The following is a 6,006-nucleotide window of genomic DNA, read 5'->3' as shown; positions in this document are numbered from 1 at the left end:
GTGGTGTAATGCACCACATAAGAATACATTTTATTCAACTTTTATTTGAATTTAGTTCACACAGCTTACATAATTCTTTTCAGAATTAAATTCTCTACAATTTTCATTGCGAAAAATTATTTGTTTACTGATCATTAAAGAAAGTTATTGGGCATCAAACGTAGAAGTCTGTGTTTTTCTACTTAGATTTTTTGCATATTTCAACTTTTTTCTCAAAAACTACTCACACTACAGCTTCTAGACTAGTTTTATTCAATTTTTCAGATATTTTTCCATATATTTCCAGCATAAGTTTTTCAAAAACTAGTCCCCATACAATTCAGCATCGGTGTATTTCACCAGAGGAACTGAATTCTGGGCAAAATCTTTCACCCCGTATAGCTCGCTAATGAAGCGTTTATGGATATATGTTTACATGAACTTTTTTTCTTATTTTTACCTCCACTATCACGTATTAAAATATTTTACCATAATTATGAATCACCCTGTATAATCGATACCGATCAAATACAAGTACCTAGGCTATTCGTCGAGTGACAGCAATCACAGGTTTAAAATTAGCAAATTTGTAAATAAATTTGAGGAAATGAATTGAATAACCGACACTTGACATAATCACAACACGTGCATTTGAGTATTTTTGTTTTGCATGCAAATTTTTCATCAATATAAATTTGAGCACGACAGGTTCAATTTCAGATTCTGATGGCCAATCCAAACTCAATGTCAAAGTGACACTTATTTTTGACAGTTATCAAATAAATAATGTATACTGAATTGGAAGACACCGTTCTTTCATAGCAATAAACCAGGAGTGATCTAAATGCAAATCGAATGAATGAAATCCTGAATAATACATGAGATATTTGATGATTCACTAACAGAATATATCCAGCGTCAATCACTTGTGGGAGTCCTTGAAACCATCTAAAAAGAGAGTGAGATGTGAGATCTGCAGTTTTCAGAAACTTATTACCTAGGAACGTGGAAGTGTCGAAAATAGGAATGCTTTTTTCAGAAGTGCAGTTTGATAAAATAGATAGGCTATGTTATATTAAAAATATATTTTCTACAAATAGGCTTGCTCAGCCTATTGTAGTAATTGCACCGTATTGATTGTACCTGAAAGATAGTATATTTTATAATATTGTATCAATAAAATGATTATTTGAAATAATTAAGTTATCATGTTAATAGCATAGAGAAACAATAGCGTAAGTAGATATCCCATGGTATAGGGGGTTTATGTCGTAACTTTTACTGTTATCTCAAGCCGATTACTGTTGATTATTGTCGATTTTTACTGTTTTGGCCGGGTGAGAGTGTATGAACGGCACAATATGAGAGACTACCAGTGTCACACAGCTTCAAGGGAAAGAACTTGAGCCACAAATGGCGACCACGTGCTCTCCTAAAATTTAAAAATTGTAGATTTCTGTTATTTGTTGCAACACGTGCTCTGAACATATTGTATTTAAGAATATGAACGCTCGAAGAGCTAGAATAATAAAAAGAACTGTTTCTCGAAACTATTGAGAATGCATTTGAATAGCCTACCTAGCCAGATGACTGGGGTTATTATTCTTTTCAAAGTAGTTTGAGACAAAATCATTCTGTCATAGAGAATTGCTAACAATATATGATAACAGTAACGTCAGTCACTGACACGTCTACAATAGAAACCACATGGTCCACTGTGCTTTGTGTCAACCCTTGTATATATCTATAGCATAAGTTGATGGCAGGTAAATGAAGATTGTGAATAGCAATATAGATATATAGTTGGGAGAGTAGTAGAATATAGATATGTAGTTTTCAATGTAACCACGTGGTCAGCATATGCTACAATTTTACCACGTGGTTAGCATATGAATATTTTTGAAGCAATTATTTGATGATCAGTTATTTGAATGGTGATCACATAAAACAATAAACATGATATATGAGTAAATGTATTTATAAATTAGGGCGTGAAGTAGATTAGGCTATATGTATAAAGTATTCAACAAATATAAGGTTGTACAATAAATTATAATTTAATAATTATTATAAGCTAATTAAGTTAGTTGAATCCGAATTCATAGGCTAAGGACAAATTTGTAAATAGAATAAATTAGGTATATTTGATTGAAACATGTTGACAATGAGTATAAGAAACCTGCTTAATTAATTAAGTAGTAATTAGTTGGTATCTTATTAATTTGATTTATTCAACTCGATTGTAATGATGTACTGTATGACATTGTATTTTATTCAGTTCATGTATTTATTATTGAAGTATTTGCCATATTAGAATTATAAGATTGATTACTGTATTAATCAAATCAATGCATTCAATTGTCAGTATCCAAACTTTAGAGTTTAAATATTGGTAAAATGTATGATATCATTTGTTTTAATAATGAAGGGGAGCCATAGTTTAAAATGATATAACATAATAAACATAATAGTAAATTTAAATTGATATTTGAATTCAATTTGTAAGCAGAATATTAGCTGAAGAGTTTGAGTGTAGGCGGAGCTAGAGGGCGAAGGGTGATGAGGGGTGGAAAATTGTATGGTTAGGTTAGGTTAGGTTAGGTTAGGTTAGGTTAGGTATCCCTTAAACAGGCAGACCATGCCTTGCAAGTTAGTGGCAGTTAGTGGCAGTTGAGTTGCTGTTAGTTGCTGTGAGTCTCTTGGATTTTGGACAGTGTTCAGTGTAGGAGTGAGTTTTTGGTTTCAGACTTCAATTATCCTATAGGGAATTGACTGAGCCAGGTAAAGATTGTATTTAGAATTTTCAATTTTTCTCATTTCAAATCCACACCACCCCACCCTAAAAAGCCCAAATAACTATATCAAATTACATAGCATCAAAGTAAACAGCAAATTTAATTATTTAGCTCTTCTAAATACAAATCTGTAGATACAGTTTTAATTAACTTCTTGAAGCTTACAGTTGAAATTTTCTTCTAAGCACAAATAATAGTTTTTTAAAGCAAGGCTCCCCTAATCATATTCATTCTTTAAAATTTATCAATTCTCTTATTTTTGACTATAATCGTATTTTAACTAGAGGTGTTCAATATTTTGATTTTATTACTTATTTTTCAAGTAACCTGATAAAAGTAATAATAACTGTTTGTTAAATTTTGTTGTTTAAAATTAAACTTGAACTGTTGTACTTTCAAAAAACTTAATCATCTTGTATTTATATCTAATCATTACTATATTTTTGATCAATTTTTTATAAATTCATATAAATTTAAAGTTCAATAATAAATTCATAATTAACCTTTGTTTTGCCTTTCACTTTATACATTCCCTTACACACGACTCTGATCTATCTATCTTTATCTTTTTCTTCAATACTATTATTAGTTCAGTGAGTGAAATATAAGTATCCACACAGTGAGTGAAGTTACAGTAAAGTAATTAATTTTATCAATTCAAATCAATTCAATTTTATTAGTTTAATTTTATCAATTCATAGTAATTGATTGGCGCCGGGCAAAATACCGTATAGAGTGAGGGAGTTCGAAACCCACTCTAAACAAAGACCGACAGTGGAAAGAGTTCAAACTACGTGGACTTGAGATAACAGTAAAAGTTACGACATAAACTCCCTATACCATGGGATATCTACTTACGCTATTGTTTCTCTATGATAATAGATACCTATGCAAATGCAAAATTTTTTGAGTTGCAGGTTGCATCAGTGGTGTGTCTCATGTATGTGTGGCTTAAACTGAGTCGACTAATTGTGAATGAAGATGGAGAAAGTCAATGTTCATAATATTTATCGGGAATAAATCTTGGCAGCTGTGAGTTTGCAAATCTATTTTCGGCTCCAAGTTCATTCATTCCCCAGACAAAGTTTTTTAGTTCCGTTTTACGCAAGCTCAATGTTTGGCCGGAACGAAGTTGTCATAAGATATTATTTACAGTGTAAACATTTTAATTTGATCCCTAACATTGACGTACATAATTTTCGAGAATAATTCAATTCAGAATTTAGCTTGATGCTGATACTTTTCCGTGAGGGATTATTATTTTTATTCAATTGAAAGCTGAGTACATCCTCCTCAAGCAATATTTTTTCTATTTATTCAGTGTAGGTATTATTTAATTATTTTTTGAAAACTGAGGATAATGCCCAAATTTTCACTGTGCCAAATGAGTTTGTGATGAGTGGTGATAATGAGATGTGATGGATGCTGGGATGGTGATTGTGATCAGAGATGAATGGCCCATTAGTACGTAGTTTTAGGTTAAAACCTGAATCCACCGGGAAGTGATTTTGCAGCTCAAAAAAACGCGGGTAGCTGTCGCTTAGATACCTAAGTAAGTTAAGAATCGTGCGCGCTACTCTCGTTGGAAGGATGACAGCTTGAGCCAACTCCTTTAAATATGATCCATGAGTTGTAAAATCGCTTCCCGGTGGTTCGGAACCCACCTAAAACTGTAGGTCCATTCATCTCTCATTATTATCTGCCTCATTACCCACACACAAGCCTAGAGCTAATGTGAGCATCACCCTCAGCAAAAATAATTAATTGTTATGAAAGTTCAGTATACTTCAAGAAGAAATTTATCTATAAAGTTTTCTGCAAGTGATATCTTTGGATAGGTTACATCACAAAATGAGTAACTTACTATTATTGGAAAATAGAATCTTCAAATATCCTCTAGGCCTATCTACTTTATACTCTAGGCATCTACTTTATTATTATCCACTTTGCTATTATAAAACAGTTCAGAATTCAATTTTCAGCTCTCAAATTTCAAAACCTATTCAATAATTTCTCGTATTTTTTTTAGTTTTGAATGAAGAATAAATTAGTTTTGAATGTGATATTTTTGATTTTTATTCTGTTTTTAACTGTCAAAATTCAAAATTCTTAGTTTTCGTTGTTTTTTAGTGAAAATGGACTAAATTTTAGAAAAGTGAAACCATAACCCTATTTCGGACTTTTAAAGTGTTATCTAAATTTGGGAGAGAAATAGTACAAGGACTATCCTTAGTTTTCCTCTCCCAATCAGTGCTACTTTGTAAAAATAATAAATAAATAAATAAATAAATGTACTTGGATAAAATTATGCCTTTATGCTGGCTCTATAAGATAAACAAATATAACAGCATTAATGAATGTATTTGATAAATGAAAGTTTATTATTTTCTCTTTATAATGATAACCACTCTAACTCTGAACTATCTCAATCTATGTACTTCTTTGAGTCATATCACAGAATAGCACAGAAGGCTAGCGGAATAGGACTTTCTGTTCATGCGTAATCGAGGTAGTTCCTTTGCCAGATTGCAGGTAGCGCGCAGAACCCTACTCCGGTCTCGCACACCCCCCTTCCGCACTCCGTCCTCACAACAACTCTATCACCCACTCCACTGACAGGTAGTCGCCCCTCACTCCTTCACACTATCACACACACACACACACCACACAGATGCACACACACAGTCAACTCGGCACCAGACACCTGTCAACATGTGAAGCAATTATAGGACTATTGTGATAATAATATTATTCAACCGCCTTCTGTTTTCTTTGCATTTCATCCCAACATTCTCACAGCTGAATCATGACTGTATCATTTATATTACTCTGTGTTCTGTAAGAATGAGAATTCTATGTAAAGAAGAAGTAAAGGAATAAGAAAAAGAGAAGAAAAAGAAGAAGAAGAAGAAGAAGAAGAAAATATGAAGTTTTCAGTTCATCATCTTCTAAATATTTATTATTTTCTATCACTATTGTATAGTATATCTTCATCTTTCTTATCCTCTTCTCCTCCTTCATGATCCACTAATTCTTATTTCTCTCATATGCTACTCCTTCTTCTTCTTTTTCTCTTCCTCCTCGTAGAAGAAGAAGAAGAAGAAGAAGATCTTCCCTTCTTCTTCCACTGTCTAATCTTCTTCATGTTCTACCACTTCTTATTTCTATCTTGCTACTCCTTCCCATTCTTCTCTTTCTTCAATGAGAAGAAGAAAAAATAAAAAGAAGAAGG

The sequence above is a fragment of the Nilaparvata lugens genome, chromosome 1 (assembly GCF_014356525.2).
Source record: "Nilaparvata lugens isolate BPH chromosome 1, ASM1435652v1, whole genome shotgun sequence".
NCBI classification, from domain to species: Eukaryota; Metazoa; Arthropoda; class Insecta; order Hemiptera; family Delphacidae; genus Nilaparvata; species Nilaparvata lugens.
Note: the sequence above shows the minus strand (reverse complement) of the source record.